This window comes from Mauremys reevesii, linkage group 4, assembly GCF_016161935.1.
Source record: "Mauremys reevesii isolate NIE-2019 linkage group 4, ASM1616193v1, whole genome shotgun sequence".
Classification (NCBI taxonomy): Eukaryota; Metazoa; Chordata; order Testudines; family Geoemydidae; genus Mauremys; species Mauremys reevesii.
Window position 1 is genome coordinate 131525979 of NC_052626.1, and position 18970 is coordinate 131544948.

An 18970-nucleotide genomic window follows, 5' to 3' on the forward strand; every position below is an offset into this window, starting at 1 on the left:
TGCTACCACTCAGTGCAGGAGGGAGGAGGTGTGTGAAAAAATATGAAAATAGCAGAGCCCGTCCCCTTATCAAAATTGCCCTGGCATCTTCAAGGAAAGGATGGTCTTGTGGTTCAGGCACTAGAGTAACACACAGAAGATATAGCTTCAGTTCACAGCTGTGACACAGATTCTCTGTGTGACCTTAGGCAAGGCACTTAATTGCTCTGTGCCATGGCCCCCATCTGAAAATGAGACTAGCCATTCCTCTCACCCAGCCTTGTCTGTCTTGTCTATATAAACTGTCAGCTTATCAGAGCAGGGATTGTCTCGTGTGTGTGTGTGTGTGTGTGAGTGTGTACAGCACCTAGCACAATGGGGCCCTGATTCTGCTACCGTGAGGCAAATCACCTGTAATAACAATAATAGAGGTGAAATTGACTTGTCATGCCTGCATTAGAGCTCAGAACTTTCTGCCTCCCAACCCTGGGCTTGGTGTCTCTAGCTGTTTTCTGGCTTGTTGTTCCCCACTTTGGAAATCTGGCCTTTGAACATTACTTATTTGTGTGCAGTCATTTGATTTGAGGATGGGGAGGGGAGGACAAGGTTACTTGTTTAATTGCTCATGGACTGATTTGAAAGACCCCACTCCCCAGAATCAAGAGCATTGTACTCAATGCATCTCGGAGCAATCAGCCCCAGGGGTGGAATTTGAACCAGTGCATCCAGAGAATCTAAGTATCCTAAATATAATGCTTAGGCCTCTTTCCGTATGCCTGCACTGCAATAAAACACCAACAGCTTGCGGGGCTCAGGCTGTGGGGCCGTAAAATTACAGTATGGAGGTTGGGGCTTGGGGTGAAGCCCAGACTCTGCGACCCTCCCCACTTCTGGGGTCTCACAGCCAGGGCTCCAAGCTGACCCTGAATGTCTACACTTCAATTTTATAGCCAGCCCTTCAGCTGGAGTCAGCGGACCCAGGCCAGTGCGGGTATTTGAGTGCAGTGTAGATGTAGATCTTTTTCCAGGCCTCACCATGGTCGTTTCTCAAGACAGCGGCTTTGAAAGGGAAATGACCTTAAAGAAGGCAAGTTGGTCCGCTGACTCCTTCGCTGCTCACCTTTGCCTTTGCAGCTCTGCCTTCGACAGGTTACATTCTGTATTCTCCTTCCATGGTCTTGTCTCTCTCACACGCCCCCTTTCATGTAGCCTCTGAGCAGCAGCAGGCATCCCACCCAAAGCTTGGCCTTCACAATTTACTCAAAAGAGTTGCACAAGAGCCGGTTCCATGCCACTCCCTCCAGCCCTCCCTGTGAAAATGCCTTCTTAATAACTCTTGAAAAAAATCCCTTGTTCTGCTTTGATTAACTGGCTCTTTTTCCAGTCACAAGGGCAAGCTGAAGCAAAACTTTCCATACCACGAAGGAACAGAGAGAGACAGAGAAGTAATGAACCCTCTGAAGAAAAATGGGCTCCCCCCGCCCTTCTCCATTTTGGAACAAACTAGCAGGTTTGACTTAGTGTGCTTTTAAACAAGAGCAGATGCAGGCATCTGTCAGAACTAGGACATAGCTGTAGCCACTGCAGAGTGGATGGAACTGCCACTTGCAGAAGGAAGCAGAGAGGAATATTTCTGTAGGCAACAAAAAAAAATTTCCTGTTAAGTTTGCAGGAGGGGAATCCCACATTGCCTGGCTGATCCCACATTGTCAGGACTCCTGGGATGAAGCAAAAGGAATGCTCCAGCACTGCCAACTTCAAGCCTTTAAAAGTCATGAGCCAGGCCCCCCAAATTCATGAGACTGGCTTCAAAATCATGAGACTTTATAAAATAAAATATGTAGAGTGTTTTTATTGGCCGTCTGCTTTTGAGGACTTTAGAGGATCCTTTTGCTAAGCTTTTCTCTGCAAACACAAGGGCTAGAAACTTCCATTTAAAAATACATAAATAAACCCAGATTCTCATGAAATCACAGGACTCCAGAACCTGGGGCTTTAAGAAAACATGAACTATCATGAGACCACATGTTAAAATAGCAAGAGTTAGAAAAATTGGCGGTCCATCCCAGTTCTGTAGACACCAATCCATTCATTCCAGCTTTCGAGGACCTCGGGCAAATGGGTGTCTTCCCCTTAGAACCTTTAAAGAGGAAGGATGATGTTGTAGATAGGGCACCGGACTGCATCTGAAAGCACAATAACTCCTGGGAATTTGCTTTAGAGACAAGTTGCATAGCTCTGATCCAAAGTTTGGGTGGATGTTCATATCCAGGATTTTGTTTCAATCCCATAATGCCCTCCAGATCCTTTGCTACACAAGACTGGAGCTTAAGAGAGGAGTCGGAAATGCTCTGGTAGCAGCTCTGGGATAGACAGGGGAGGATGCAGTTGGCATTCAAAAGCCACATTTTAAAGATGTGGGAGAACCAAAATCTCCTGGCTGGGCTGTGTGTTTCCAAGTGGACTCTCTAGCCTATTTAGTCAGGGTGTTTGATTTGCCCCCATCAGTATTCCAGGGTTGCTACCTGAGTTAATATATTCCAGTCATGCAAAGTGGTGCTTTGGTACATTAAGAACCATATTCCTTAGACGCTCACAATAATCCACTCTTGTTCCAAGCGCGGGAGTTCATGAAGATCAGAAAGATGCTCATCTGTCTTTTACATTCTGAGTAACACATGACTGCCAGTAGGCTACAAGGCTGTGAGTCTCAGGCAGCCCAGCATCACCCTAGAAAGCACTGCCATGCAAACAGCAATTCTAATTATTACTATTATTATACTGTTTGTATGACTGTAGCACCTAGAAACCCTAATCAAGCCTGGGGCCCCATTGTGCAAGGGGCAGTACGTCCATATAGTGAGTGACAGGCCCTACCCAGGAGATCTTACAATCTAAATAGATGAGAAAGACAAAAGCAAAGCAAAAGAGAGGCACAGAGAAGGGAAGTGACCTGGCCAAGGTGACAGAGCTGAGCCAAGATTAGAATCCAGGGCCCTGTCTCTTAGAATGAGTCCACTCACCCCCACAAAGCCCAGCTGCTCAGTTGGCATGGATTGGTTAGTGGGTCACTTGGCATGGATTGACACACATGATGGCAGCCTCAACAGAGGCCAAGGACTGAATGGGCGACCACCTACATGGCGCTCTCGGGTCAGGGATTGGATACATTTCTTGTGGGTGGCTTGTACCAGGATGGTGCTCATTCTGTGAATAAATCAAAGGCTTTTGATCTCCAGAGCTGACAGTCTGGCACCTCGACATACAGTTAATGGGAGAAAGCAAAGGAAAGTTAGAAAGAAAATTGTCACCATTCAGGAAACAAATAAAATACTTTCAGTCCAGTGCCTCACCCACCTGTGCATAGGTCCAGTTGGCTATTAACAGAGAGCAGCAAACTATTTATTATTGTTTGTATTACCATAGTGTACAGGAGCCCAGAACTCCATTGTGCTAGGTGCGGTACAAACACAGAACAGAAGACAGTCCCTGCCCCAAAAAGCTTTCAATCTACGTATAAAAGATAATACAACAGATGGGCACAGACAGACCAGTGGGGCGGTACAAGGGGAAAAAGGAGACCGTATTGGCCAGGATGCAGGCAGCGGTCTCAGATCAATGTTTTTTTTTGTAGGCTTCCCAGCAGAGGAGAGTTTTGAGAAGGGATTGGATGGAGGCTAAGGAGGAAGCTTTGTGGGCGTTTAGGGGGAGCGCCTCTGAACAGCGAGGGGCAGCATGGGAGAAAGCACAGAGGCACCTGTTGGAACATTTACCAAATGGGCGATGGGAGGCTGTCATTGGTATTGAATGAGGGAGGACATGCAGGGGTGGAGGCAGGCCAGAAAGGTCCCTTGAAAGGGAAGATAAGTAGCTTACCTTTGATACCTTGGAGAAGAGGGGGGCCTTCATCTAGAAGAGCTGGAGGTCTACTATAATTAGCTGTCAATCTCTAATGCTCAGGTGCAAATTAGAACACAGATCTGCGCATCAGCCACCAACTTTGCTCTCCAGGTCCAGTCAAGATCTACCCGTGCTTGTGAAGGCCACGTCTTCTTCCTTGGCTAAATGATTTGGTTTCTCTGTATGTTGTTTCTAATAAAAAAAAACAAACCACCTATGCTACAGGTTCCTCCTACCAATTGTGCCCTTGGCCTGCGCCTGCTAAATGATTCATCCCTTGCTTTCTGGTTATTGTTCCCGTTAGTCACTCTGGCATAAATCTCTCTCACATGGTGTCTTTCTCATCCGCCCAGAACTGCCCCAGCTTTTCCTGTTCTTAAAAATTGATCTGAGCGGTGTGATTTAGGTGCAAAACAATTTTCTGGCTCGTTTTGCTGTTTCCAGATTTCACCTGGGACAAGAAACAAATAAAATTGGGCAAAGAACAGCTGCTTTTGTGGTGGATCCTGGTCTAAGCTCTAAGGCCTATGCAGCTCTCTTTGCAAATTCAGATGCCTTTTGAATCTGACTGCTGAGGGTCAGATCCTGGCATCCTTACATGAGTCTTTACTTGGGGAATAATGGTGATAAAATCAAGCCCAGAGTAAACAGAATTCAAAGCAAACCCAACAAAGTTGACTTGGGAGAAGCTAATTTCCTGCCTGCAATAGGTCTGGATTTACTATCCCTTGTCCATCTGTCTGCAAGGGTTTTTTTCAATATGTATGAGAAGGAACAGAGCTTTCTTTGATCTTTATTAACATAGCTAGCTCTCTGACCAATAGGTGCTACATGATCCTTTTGCTTTGGGTGAAATTTGGGAGAAATCTATGCCCCACTTAGGTCCCATTTTAACCCTATTTTAAGGATAAGTGGTGCCTACGTTTCATGACAGTTCTCTAAAGAGGCACAAATTTTGCCAATTCTGAATCAGAAACCTCCTCTTTGCTGGCCTTCAAAGGTCTGGTTTGGAAAAGCGGCTCAAAATTTTGCATTCACATTCTTACACACTTTTGCAGGCACTAGTATATGTGGGTGCATTCCATAGCATGTCAGTTTCAGCAAAACTCCACCTGTATTCCTCCTCCATTGTCCCTCAAAGGCACACACTTAAGGTTTCCAGCTCCACCTCTCTTGGGTGCAGAGGAGACCCATGTCTCTCTCCCTCCTGACTGGGGGTGGGGGCGAATTTAAAGCTGCCGAACTCCCTCGCTTACGCTGTGATATCCCCAGCAAGCCAGTCTGCCTAAAGCCCAGCACCTGTGCTTTGTTTTCTCTCTGAGCGCTGTGCACAATGTATGGCCAGCAATTTCAAGTTACCACACAACTCCTTCTAAGCAAACACCTGTATTCTTAAGGTAAAAGCACTACAGAGAAAACATCTGAAAACAAGTTCCTATATGCACGGTAAAAGCTAAGAATAGGTCAAAGCCTTTCCAGTCCTTCCACAAGGGTTGGGGAACCCACTCGGTCTATTTGCTGGATCAGAAAGAAGGTCCTAAGTCAGTTTAAACCCAGCCTTTTTATACCAGATGCCTGTTCTTTGTCTGTTGGTTTCTAGAAAAAAACGTTTGAACCAGTGTACGGAAGCCTCCTCAGGCATGGGACCTCTCTGGAGGAGTTTACAATTTAAGAGATTCATCTTAATCATCCCCTACAGGTTTTAGTTCCTGGCAGAGCTGTGGCAACTCTTCCTCCTTGGAGTAACCTACAATCACTGCTCCACAGTGTTACATAAACCATCCATACGCTTAACATATCTCTGGTCCCCAGAGATATTGCATGCAGTTGCAATATCTGTCACAGCATGTAGGCATCTAACCGCCTGATCTGCGGGCAATTAGATGTCTTCAGGGCTATAAAATGTGTACTTGATCATATGCGCTCGTGATCTTGTGCTGCAGTTGTGTGTGTGTGTGTTTGTGTGTGTGTTTGTGTACGCATATGCTCACAAAATTGGAAGGCCAGTTTGAGATCTTTAAAAAATCAGGGACAAATCATTCACACGAAGCTCCCCACCTGTCTGACATTATAATAATTTCAAGTCTGAACCACTGGAGTAGGTCTGAGAACTCCCTTTGTTACCTTGTCTGACGGGAATGAATGGAATGTAAGATGAACCAAACGGAAAAGGAATTCAAGCAGGCAGAAAGCATTATAGCCTCCCATTAGCTTTAGTAGATAGGAGGTACCTATGCAAGAGAGATGGAAATAAGTGGTGCTGATTACAATGGAGAAAGCAAAGCAATTGTTTCAGACAAGGGTATCCCCAGCAGGGCACTTAGAGACTCTAGTTACAGGAAGCTTGTCGAAACTGTAGCTAGATGGTGAGAAAAAAACTAAATGTAATATTGACAACTCTCTCCAATCATTCAGAACTGCCCCCCAATCTCTGAGACTGGCTTAAAAATTGTGAGATTTAAAAAAATAATAATTTGGGGGTTCTCTTTATTGGCGTTCTAGCTTGTGGGCCTTCCGGGGCCATTCAGGTCACATTTTCCAGCATTCTGCCATAGAATCATCGAATATCAGGGTTGGAAGGGACCTCAGGAGGTCATCTAGTCCAGTGGTTCTCAAAGCCGGTCTGCCACTTCTTCAGGGAAAGCCCCTGGCGGGCCGGGCCGCTTTGTTTACCTGCCGCATCCGCAGGTTTGGCGGATCACGGCTCCCACTGGCCGCAGTTTGCCGCTCCAAGCCAATGGGGGCTGTGGGAAGGGCAGCCAGCACATCCCTTGACCTGCACCACTTCCCACAGCCCCCATTGGCCTGGAGCGGCGAACCGCGGCCAGTGGGAGCCGCGATCAGCTGAACCTGCAGACGCAACAGGTAAACAAGCCCTCCGGGGGCTTTCCCTGAACAAGCAGTGGACTGGCTTTGAGAACCACTGATCTAGTCCAACCCCCTGCTCAAAGCAGGATCAATCCCCAACTAAATCATCCCACCCAGGGCTTTGTCAAGCCTGACCTTAAAAACTTCTAAGGAAGGAGATTCCACCACCTCCCTAGGTAACCCATTCCAGTGCTTCACCACCCTCCTAGTGAAAAAGTTTTTCCTAATATCCAATATCCATGTGAGCTAGGAAGTTTCTATGTTATATTTATATTATCATGATACAACAGAAGGCGTTGGCAATGTTTCCCTCATGCAGAGCCCCTCACTCAGCACACTCAGGCCAGCTTCCTAGATTTGACTGCAACCCCCCTTCACAGAGAACCCATGAGCTAGCGTGCACCCTGTCCTTAAAAACCTCCAGGGATGGGGATTCTGCTAGTCCAGAGCATAACTAGCCTTAGAGTTAGAAAGTTTTTCCAACTAACTGAAAACTCCCTGAAAACTGCAGGTGACGCCCATTACTTCTTGTCCTACCTCCAGTGGCGAACAATTGTGGAGAACAATTGATCCCCATCTTCTTTGTAACAGCCCTTAACATATTGGAAGACCATGCTCAGGTCCCCCCTCAGTCTTTTTTTCTCAAGACTAAGCATGCCCCCTTTCTTTTTAACCTGTCCTCGTAGGGCTGGTTTTCTAAACCTTTTAGCATGCACTGGGCAAAGTCCAAAAGGAGCGATGTGAACACAAACCAAACCCCCCAAAAGTAGAGCTGGGGATTATAGTTGTAAGGTCCTGTAGGGCAAATTGCTCTCCGCATGTTGATGAAGCTCTCAGGCAGAGAAGACAGCTCAGCCTTTGTAGCTCACACAGCCTCAGGCTTCTCTGCTGAGCTAGCTAATCAGGCCGATTACGCTGATGGGGTTCATGTGATGTGGCCACTGGGACTTTTTTGGTCTTAGTCTGACATGTCTTCAGGGCAGAGCTTCCTGGAGCGACACCTCTCAGGCTTTGTCTACACTAGGGATTCATCCTCATTCAAGCCATTAATAAGACTGATCCAGTGCAGATGCTAGGGGGTTGCACTGGCACAGCCCTCAATGGCTGGAATCATGACAAATCCCCAAGGTAGACAAGCCTGAGATTGACCGTGGTTCCTGTAGGGATTCCATCTATAATGGCTCTGCAGAGGGTATTCAGGGTGCAGCAGAGAAATCAGCAGCTCTTCGTGAGCCCCACTGCAGAGTTTGGGATGAGCGTGGACAATCCTGGGGATCTCAGGAATATGGCTCTTCACTCACCAAACAGCCAGTTCACGTGTCTGGAATATCTGCTCAGGTTGTGACTGTAGAATACTAAGAGGTGCACATGAAATATACTCTCTGCTGAAAGGTGCAAAGACAGCCAGACTGTTACTTTTATTTTGCCTTCTGCTGCAGTGCACACTCTCTCAGACAGATCCACACGGGGCTGATGGGAAAATAAAAAGTCTGTTTTGCAAAAAGTGTACAGCTTCTAAAATACATTTTTATTCTGCATTGGAACAAAACTGAGACCTCTCAAAATACGTCATGAAAAAATGAGAGAGACACACACGCCCTCTCACCCCTGAATAGCCAATAACCCAGTGATTAGGGAACTCACCTGGGATGTAAGATACCCACCTTCAAGACTTAAATCTGGGTTCTTCACCTCCCAGATGAGCGACCTAACACTGGGCTATTGGCTATTCTGGGGTGTGGTGTGTCTCCCTGTTGTTTTGACCAGCAATTCCACCCTGAACCTGAAAAACCTTCCTGACAAAATTTTTGTCAAACCCGATACATTTCTGTAACAAGTTTTGGGTTTGACAAATCAGCATTTTCCAATGAAGAAACAGTTGTCACGCTGTCTGGAGTGGCTCATGCCCAGAAGTGCCAAGCTCAGAGCAGGCCGTCAAGAAGCAGGGCAGAGACCCGAAACTGGCTGTGTGCTCTATAACTAGATTTCACCAACCCAGTAACAGGTGTGATCTCATAAAGCACTAGAACAGTCTTACTATGGAACCACAGACAGTCCCCTTGGGCACTCCGGTCTATCTCATTATCCAGGCAAGCTGGACTTAGTGATAGATGGTCATTTTACTCCAAAAATCACAACAATATTCAGATTGTTCCCAGTCCCAAGAGGCCAGTCACTTACCCCACGTCAATTTATGCCTTAGATCTCACACCAAAGACAACGTTGCTTGCAGCCAATCCTATAGTAAACTATCTAAGGATTTATTAACTAAGGAAAGAAATGAGCGAGTTATCACAAGGTCACAGCAAGCAAAGACATATACGCAAATGAGTTACAGTCTATGGTTTCAAACGATGACAGAGCTGAAGTACTCTCTCAGCTCTGAATGACTTTTAGGGCTAAGCCAGGCTGACTCTGGGGATCTCTGCTTCTGTTTCATAGCTCCAGCCCTGTGAGAGTCCAAAGAGCAAAAGAGATGAAAATTTCCTTCTTCCAGAATTCAAGCTGATGGGATGAGCCCTTTCGCACCTAGCCTCTTCATGGTGTGAGGGGGCAACGAACAAAGGCTTTGTATTGTGATGTTCCACAATGGCCCATTTAGTGTTGATAGCCCTTCTTGATGAACATAAGAGCGGCCAGACTGGCTCAGACCAAAGGTCCATTTAGCCCAGTATCCTGTCTTCTGACAGTGGACAGTGCCAGGTGCCCCTGAGGGAATGAACAGAACAGGGAATCATCAAGTGATCCATCCCCTGTTGCCCATTCCCAGCTTCTGGCAAACAGAGGCTAGGGACACCATCCCTGCCCATCCTGGCTAATAGCCATTGATGGACCTGTCCTCCATGAACTTATCTAGTTCTTTTTTGAACCCTGTTATAGTCTTGGCCATGACAACATCCTCTGGCAAGGAGCTCCACAGGTTGACTGTGTGTTGTGTGAAGAAATACTTACTTTTGTTTGTTTTAAACCTACTGCCTATTAATTTCATTTGATGGCCTCTAGTTCTTGTGTTATAAGAAGGAGTAAATAACACTTCCTTATTTATTTTCTACACACCAGTCATGATTTTATAGGCTTCTATCACATCCTCCTTTAGTCATCTCTTTTCCAAGCTGCAAAGCCCCAGTTTTATTAATCTCTCCTCATACGGCAGCTGTTCCATACCCCTAATCATTTTTGTTGCCCTTTTCTGAAGCTTTTCCAATTCCAATATATCTTTTTTGAGATGGGGCGACCACTTCTGCACACAGTATTCAAGATGTGGGTGTACCATGGATTTATATAGAGGCAATATGATATATGATGGGCAGGAGACCATCCCTCCTGGCAGGGTTCACAGTTTCACAGCAAAACATTTTTTACGGATATAAAGCAAAAACTTAAATATTACCTTATGTCATGTGCTTGTGCTATTATAAGCGAGATTAATGCATGCAGCAACTTACAAGCAGTTCATAAACTCTGAACACCAAATACATTGTTCTAAGTTCAATATCTTAACCAACACAGGTGAAACAGACTGGTTTCTAGCAATAAAGCCTTGGCAAGAGCTGGCACCTGGTTTGCCAGCATCACGGAAACATTTAGTCGAAAAATTCTCGACTGGGTCTATTCCACCTGCTCCCCTCAGCATTTCCCTAGGAGGTCCCGCTTTCTACCTCCCCTCAATAACACCAGCCTTGGGAGCCAAGCCACTGGAAGTGTTCTAACTGCTGTGGTTTCTCATACTAGTGTTATAACAGGGAGACGGGGACTCGGGAGTCTTATTCCCAGCATAAACATTAACAATACAGTGGGCACATAATATAGCATGCATCCCTCATGGTAAAAAAGAAACTAGTTGTAAAGATTATGTAGCAGAGTCTTTATTGAGGCTTCTGGACATAGACAGAGCGGGGTTTCTCTGTGGCTCCCTAACTCACAGACTGACCATCGCTGCCTAAAATATCCCTAAATCTGAGCCTGGATTTAGCAGTCATGGAAGGCTAGGCTACACATAACTGTTTGTACTCACTAGTGCAGCATAAACAGCACCACCATGTGGGAGGGCATTGCACTGCACTTTTCTAAATGCAACAAGCCATGTTACAAAACGATGCCGCGCAGGAATTGCCCCACCTCTTGGGTGGATTGCAGGTAGCTTCGTGTCAACCTCATGCTAGGCAAACCCAGGATTCTAAGATGACAAGTTTGGTTGATAAAGATAATTGTGTTGCTATAATAGACTTCGGCTTCTGTAAGGCATTGTCTTGATATTGCACAACATTCTGATGCAGGAACTAGAACACGGCACACATTAAATGGATTAAGAACTGGCTAACTGACAGGACTCAAAATGCAGCTGCGAACGAGGACTCGTCATCCAAGTGTGTGTGTTTCTAGTGGGATCCTGCTGAGATCAGTCCTTGGCCCTATGTTATTTAACATTTTTATCAACGACCTGGAAAATAACATAAAATCCTCACTGATAAAGTTTGCTTCCCGAGGGTTGATCTTAGTTTACATCATTCCTGGAAAGCAATGTTTTCTAAAATGATTTCTAAACTGCCTATTTTTACTCCTAAAAATGAGCCGTAACTTAGAAACACAAAAGAAAAAGAGAGGTACGCAAATAACGTGGGGGGAGGGAGAATAAATATATCATGACCTACATTTGCAAAAGTGACTAGTGATTTGGGGGAGGGCAGGATTTTTGGGGCACCCAACTTAATACACTTTGAAGGGACTGGAGTGGAAATGTTTAAAGCCGGTTAGGAGAGTTAGCCACACCTCTCTCCTGCCTTTCAACAAGATGCTAAATCCATGAGTAGCCTTTGAATAGCTCAGGCCTGATTTGCAGAGGGGCAGGTGCTCTGCACTGTCTGACAATCAGGTCCTTTTACAGCATCTCAGGTTGGATCTCTGAACATTACTGGTCATGTTGGGAAATTTAGACCATAAAAGGGGAGACTTAGGGCCTCATCCTGATTTACACCAGCTGAGGATCTGGCCCATTTTTTACTAAACATCTGCCATATATTGAGCCCAGGGCAGATATACAAAGGTATTTAGACATTTAAGGAGGCCTATAGGCACCTAGTAGGACTGATTAAAGCTTGTCAGTGGGCGTTTGGCACCTATCCTGCTCAGATGATTTTGAAAATCTCATTGGACTGCACTGCCAAGAGCGTATATCTCAGCTCCAGCCAAAATGTATTGAATGACCCAGTGAGGGTGACTGAGAGGTCTGGACACTGCTCTCCCCTTGCCCCCCGGGGCTACATCAGAGCTTTTCTAAGTGTCTCTCCGGCATAAAAATCCAGACGTCGCCCGTGAGGATTGCGCCCCTATAAAAACCTCTCTGATATTTAAGCCAGAAAACCTCCCGTCCTCCGTTAATTATGGCTGAGTGAAAAATGGCACAAGAAGTGACCTTTCTCAGTGAGCTTTAATGACTCCTACCTGGATTCATTCAGGGGATTTATTCACTAGCATCCTTCACATTTTTATAGCTCCATTTATCCCAACTGCCTCAACTGTCAAAATGGGTCTAGGAAGCATTCCCTAGTGCTGTGTGGGTGGGAGCAGAACAGCGGGAGCCATTTTAGGGACGGGAATGCCAAAGACCTGGGGCATTCATTGTCTGTTGAGCATTGGTATTACTGTAGCACCCAAAGGCCGCAGGTGACACATGGGCCCTGTTGTGCAAGGTGCTGTACGTATACATCACAAGAGTCAGCAGGCTCAGCAGATAAGACATAGGATGGGAGAAAGGAAGGTGAGCAGAGCTGGTGGGAAATTTTCCAGCACCACATTTTTCCATCGGAAAATGCTGATTCATGGGGGAAAAAAAATTCCACAGGAGTGTGTCCATTTCCACTAATCTTTGGACGGAAACTAGGCAGGTTTCCAACAGAAACCTGCCTCGCTTTTTACCAGTTTACCTGCCCACCTCCAGCATGCTATAAGCTAACTCATTATCAGCATGCAAAACGAACTCATTAGCCCCCTTCCCAATCCGCCTCAAAACTCTGCCTTTTCTGTGAGGCCTGAAAAAACCCTGACCCCGGGCAGGGTGTTGGTGTGCTGAGACCACTGCCCACCACACTGGCCAATATTGTCTCACTGGTTCCTTGCACTCCCCCAATCTGCATTGTTCTTGTCTTACACGCCTTAAGCTCCGTGGGGCAGGGATCATCTTTTGGTCCTGTGTTCGTACAGCGCCTTGCACAATGGGATTCTAGTCCATGAGCAGGGTACCTAGGGCGCTACTGTACTACAAATAACCAATAAATCATAACGCAAAGGGTTGTTTTTTAGTCGTGCTGGATGAACAGCAAGCACCGGCATACAGGCAGTGGTGGATTACTGCATGGGGCCTGTGCCCAGGGGCCCCAGTCAATTTGGGGGCCCCAGAAAAATCTCCCCCGACTGTGGCCCCGGGGCTGGAGGTAGGCCACAGTGGGGGCACAGAGCTTCTCCGATCGTGGGGCCACAGCTGGCAGAAGGGGCGAGCGGGGTGCGGGGCCGCAGACAGAAGGGGCAGAATAGGTGCGGGGCCATGATTCTGGTGCCCCCACTTGCTCCAGCCCAGGGCCCCAGGAGACCTTAATGTGTCTCTGCCTACAGGCTTATTTAAACCATTCTTTCATTTTTCACTCACAGGCCTTAAATCTCAGGACTTTAACTCTCAAAAAAACAAACAAAAAAACAGCCCCAAATTTCCCAGGATTGATCTCTCTCTGTCTCTCTTACCCTTTTCCATCCTTCTACACCAGGGGTGGGCAAACTTTTTGGCCCAAGGGCCACATCTGGGTATGGAAATTGTATGGCAGGCCATGAATGCTCATGAAATTGGGGATTGGGGTGTGGAAGGGGGTGAGGGCTCCAGCTGGGGGTGCAGGCTCTGGAGTGGGGCCAGAAATGAGGAGTTCAGGGTGTGGGAAGGGGCTCTGGACTGGGGCAGGGGGTTGGAGTGTGTGTAGAGGGTGCGGGCTCCACCTGGAGTGTGGCTCAGGATGAGGGGTTGGGAGTGCAGGAGGGTGCTCCGGGCAGCACTTATCTCAAGCAGTTCCCAGAAGCAGCGGTATGTCCCCCCATATGGCTCCTACACGGAGGCGTGGCCAGGCGGCTCTGTGTGCTGCCCCGTCCGCAAGCACCGCCCCTGCAGCTCCCACTGGTTGTGGTTCCCAGCCAATGGGAGCTGTGGAGGTGGCGCTTGGGGCGGGGGCAGCATGCAGAACCCCCTGTGTGCACCTACATATAGGAGCTGGAGGAGGGACATGCCACTGCTTCCAGGAGCCACGCGGAGCCACGGCACAAGCAGAGCAGGGCAAGCCCCAAACCCTGCTCTCTGGCTGGAGCACTAGAGTGGGGGCAAGCCCGGACCCCGCTCCCCGGCAGGAGCTCGAGGGCCAGATTAAAATGTCTGGAGGGCCAGATGCAGCCCCCAGGCCGTAGTTTGCCCACCGCTGCTCTACACCAACACCAGCAATCCAACTCTAGATACCATTCAGCTATTTCTCCTATTGAAAAATATGACTTTGGGTAGCAGGTCCATCAATCACCTGGGACTCTTGGAAATAAAAATCATTATTGTGATACATTGGGTGGGGGGGGGTTGTTTTTTTTTATTTTCTCTTTTTGAGACGTGAGGGATCCTGAAAGGGGAGGGCGGGGGAATGGAGGAGGAAATGATGCGGTTTCCATTCAGCAAGTTAGAGGGATAAATTAATCACATGACGGCTCTTTTAAAGAGCGAGGGGAAGAAAACAACTGTTTGTTGTTTATCATGTGTTGGAACAGGAGGCCTTTTGAGAGAGAGAGAGTGTGTATGTGTGTGTGTGCGTGTGTGTGTTCCTTTGACCTTGCACAGTGGATGTCAAAACATGATACATATAAAACTCCCTGGAAAAAATAGGACTTGATTTTCAGAGGCTCTGAGCTCCAGAGGCTTCCACTGACTTCAGTGCGAGTTGGATCCAGCCCCCAAGCCTACATACCCCTTCCTATGTCCTCCTGACTAAGGAGAACCATTGCTCTGGTCTTCTTCCTTACATCCCTGTAGTGTTTGGATGCTGCTATCATCAGGTCCCACCCTCAGCCTTCTTCTCCATAGTCTGAATGTGGGCTGCTCTCTGGGCTTTCTATATGGATCGCTGCATTGTTATCACCATTATTTCTTATTTGTATTGTGATAACACCCAGGAACCTCAATCACAGACCAGGACCCCACTCTGCCAGGAGCAGAGCATCCAGCCGATCCCTATCCCACAGATCTTATAATCCAGAAGTAAGAATCTACCAGCCTCTGTGTTAACCTTTACACATGTTCCACCTCTGTTCATTCAGATCATTCAGAGGGCTTATTCAGTCTTTGCTCTGGCAGAATGGCCATTGACTTAATGGGAGCAAGGACCAAAAAGGTCCCAATGCAAAACCCATTCAGATCAATGGGACTCTTCCCTTCAAAGCCAATGAGCCCCTGAATCATGACTTCAGGGTTTGACCTGGTGCTCAGGGCTGGGAACTTGTATGAATTAAGCAGCAGTGAGCCAAGTCCCCAAGGCATTTCCTGGGGATTAGTGACCAGCTAGAAAGGGTTAATGACTTGAGATTCATCCAAAGACCCCACTAATCCCCACTGAGCATGAATCCCTAGAACACACACTGTACCAAGGGCACGGTCCCTGGTTTAAGCCAATGTAAATATAAATAAATATATAGTTTAATAATAACGTGTGCGGCGTGGAATTTTTTTTAAATGCGGGCTGTGATTCCAATTGGTATGCACAGGGCCTCTTCCAGGAGAATTAATGCCCTTCGCATTAGCCAGACAAATTGCTAGTTTCATCCATCCTGCCTGGAACTTGAATCACCGCAAGAGACATCCGGCAGCACAGATGTCGGTTCCCGCCTCCCCACGGCCAGTCCAATTTTTCAGGTGTTTCTTTGGGCGACTCGGCTGATTTTTGTTTGGAAATCAGCACAGAGAGAAAACTTGGCCCTAGCTCTCAGACAGGGTGCTACTGAGCCTGATTCTCGTTCCGCTCATCCCTGTGCTCGGGGTCGATAAAGGATAGAGGCAGTGGGGGAGGTGCTGGCTTTTTAAGCCATCTTTGCACCGTCGGTGTGCCGGGGGAGCAGAATCTGGCCCGTGTTTCCTTTTAAGAAGGCCTGATGTATCTCAGTAATAAAGGCAGCAGAGCTCTGACTCCTCTACCCCGTCCCCTGGGCAGCAGGGAAGCCTGCAGCTTTCAGGCACAGATCTCCGACCTGACAGACAGGCTGTCTGGGAATTGGAGGAGATGGTGTCTGACTGATGGTTTGAGGTCCCCTCCTCCCCTCAGTCTCCTCCCTGTGCCTGCCTCCTGGTGTGCTGGAACAGAAGGGGATGCGCAGAGGAGGGGAATGCAGGAGCAATTGTAATATTAAACAGCTGCACACAGCAGCTAAGCGCGTCGTCAGATGCCTCGGTCAGGGAGGCTGAGTGGAGTGTTGCTGTACTGAACTGAATTGGGATCATCAGCAGGAACCCCTGGGGGTAGATGGATCCACCTGGCTGCCTCCCCTCAAGTAATTCCTACCTGCTAGAGTGACGGGACAAACTCTGCCTCTGTTGAAGCTGGGCTCAGGTCTGAACCCATATACAGGATCCCTCTTGGGTCCTCTGGCCCTTACTTGAGGGGGATGGGCTGGGCTGGGCTGAACTTTTTTTAATTGCCAAAAAGTCTCAGGCCTGATTCTTGGCTGTCTCCAGCTCATGCTTGGTGAAGCAGGGAGCAAACCATCAGGGAACTAGCTGGCTCCCACCGATTCTCTGCTTGACCCTGAGTACAGGTAAGAACAACCTGAGAGCAGCTCTGACCTGGACCAGCTGCCCATAATCTCTAAGGGACACCTGCCAGCTGAGGACTGCAGGAGTGCGTCATGGTCTGGCCAGGCCCTTTCCTTACCCCAACACAACCCCTGTGCCCGCGGCGCGTGAGAACAGAAGCTGGTTGTGTGCTATCTGGGTATTCCTCCGACCAGCAGGGGCATTACATTGAGTCTCCACTCTCTTTGTGCCCCATGACTGGGGAATGAGAATCACCCACAATCAATCTGGGGCAAAGATTTGAGGGTGGGGAGCATTCTTATATGAGCCAGCAGGCCTCACTTCCCTACACAGGATGTATCCAAAGGGATTCCCTTCCCTACCACCTCCTTGCCCATAACTCTAAAGAACAACTGGGGAGAGAAGGGTCAACGTAACCTCAAACAAGGGACCAAGGAACCCAGCCCCGAGTGGAACCCTTCCCTGTGGATATGTGGTGCTAGAGCCAGCCTGACTTAGGGCAACCCGTGGAGTCAAGAGTGGCTACAAAGTTGGCATCATGGCTAGCTGGCTGGCTGGGGGACTGCGCACTTCTAGCCAGCACACCAGACAGAGAGGGATCCCTGAGGACAAGAGCCGGCCCTGCTTCATCAGGGTGGAGGGAAGAGTCCCTGTTCGAGTGTGTGCGCACACTTGCATGCAGGCCGTCACTTCTGGCATTCAGTCTTGCTCAGAAACAGGGCCGGCTCCAGGCACCAGCTTATCAAGCAGGTGCTTGGGGCGGCAACTCCGGAGGGGGGCGACACTTTCAGCTATTCGGCGGCAATTCGGCGGAGGGTCCCTCACTCCCGCTCGGAGCGAAGGACCTCCCGCTGAATTGCCGCAGATCGCAAGCGCGGCTTTTTTTTTTTTTTGCTGCTTGGGGCGACAAACCCCGTGGAGCCGGCCCTGCTCAGAAAGAGCCTCCTACCAGGGCCCACACAGAATTCTCCTCTGGGCCCGAAGGGAGGGAAGTGCAACGGCCTGTGAAGCGACATCAAGCGGTTTCATTAATTACTAATAAGTGCCTCTGGGTTCTCTAATCAGATGCCTCTATTTTAATGAGTTTGCTTTCAATATTTCCTGGATGAGTGCTCCTGGGCTGGAGAAGGGGCCACTTCTCCTTCCTCTCCCGTGGCTGCAGATATTTCTGCACGGGAGCTAAACCCACTGACACGGGGGTGGGGAGCACTGGCCATGGGAAGCATCCCAGGGAGCGGATATTGCAAGATCCTTGAGCCGGAAAATTCCAATGGCCAGTACTTTTCCCCACCCACCCCCGTAGCATAAAGCTGTGTACACGCAGCACCCAGAAGGGGCAGGGGAAGATTGTTTCTTTTCCAGCTGGAACTAGAAAGAAGCAGAGTCACTTCTGGCATTTCAAGGAGAGGATGCAAGAAGTGGCTTGGAAGTTCCGACAGCCAGTCATGCTCCGGGGTGGGCCAGGGCACCCCTGTGTTTGGATAGCACCTGGCACAAAGGGGTCCTGGCCCATGACTGGGGCTCCTAGCTACCACAATACAAACAACAAATACTAATCTCCATGCTAAGCACACAGATGACTATGTACGGTGATAGACTAGAGACAGTGAGTTTTGGATTGTCCCTTAGGTCAAACACGGTTCACCCAAATGCTTGAATTTCTTCCCTCTGTTTCCTGAAAGGCTAGAGAGCTGTTGGCATGGCCAAATCTGTGATCCAGGGGAAGGATGGACCAGTGTAGGTGACTTCCCCCTTCAGCCACAGGATCCCTCCTTGGCCCATGGCAAGTAATTTAAAACGTGTCTCTGTTCCTCAGTTTCCCTATCTGCACTGTGGGGATAATCATTCTTCCTTCACAGGGCCGTAAGGAGGCTTGATTCATTTAGGTTTGCAAAGTGCTTCGAGATTCTCAGGTGAGAGGCTCCTACAGAAATGCCAAGTATTCATCTTGGCGGAGGATGCATTCCTGGAAAGGCCACTCCCTGCCAGTGGGTCTGCTCAAAAAAGCGGCTGGGTTCGCTGAACCCTGTGGAGGAGGCCAATACAGTATATCCATAGGAGCATAAGACCGGCTCTTCTCCCATGTGGAACCCAAAGCAGCCAAGGGAGGCTTTAGGTCTTCATCAGAACCAGTTAAGCCTTCCTGCCTTCTCCCCAAAGCGGGGAGAGTGGTGAAATATGTGCACATTGACATATGGAAAGCTGGGGAGCATGGCAAGGCAGAGACTGGTGTCTTCTCTGATGTACGGCTTGAATCCGCCAATGAGCGGGAACCTCCCTTTCCTCCACAGAAGACCTGCACCACTGTCATTAGTATATTATCCAGCATGGAGGTCGCCAGGCCCTCTCTACAACAGCAGGCGCGTCCCATGCAGTATGCCCTCATTCTCCAGATCTGGACCTCGC

General features: G+C 48.3%; 1 long non-coding RNA gene across 1 annotated transcript; it reads right to left on the bottom strand.

The window, feature by feature from the left end:
• Positions 1 to 1977: 1977 nt before the first annotated feature.
• LOC120403577 lies at positions 1978 to 12234 on the bottom strand. Its single transcript, XR_005597598.1, has 3 exons — positions 12190 to 12234; positions 3856 to 4071; positions 1978 to 2165 (listed from the first exon to the last, which is right to left on the bottom strand). It is a non-coding gene; the product is annotated as an uncharacterized LOC120403577 (long non-coding RNA).
• Between the last annotated feature and the right edge of the window lie 6736 nt (positions 12235 to 18970).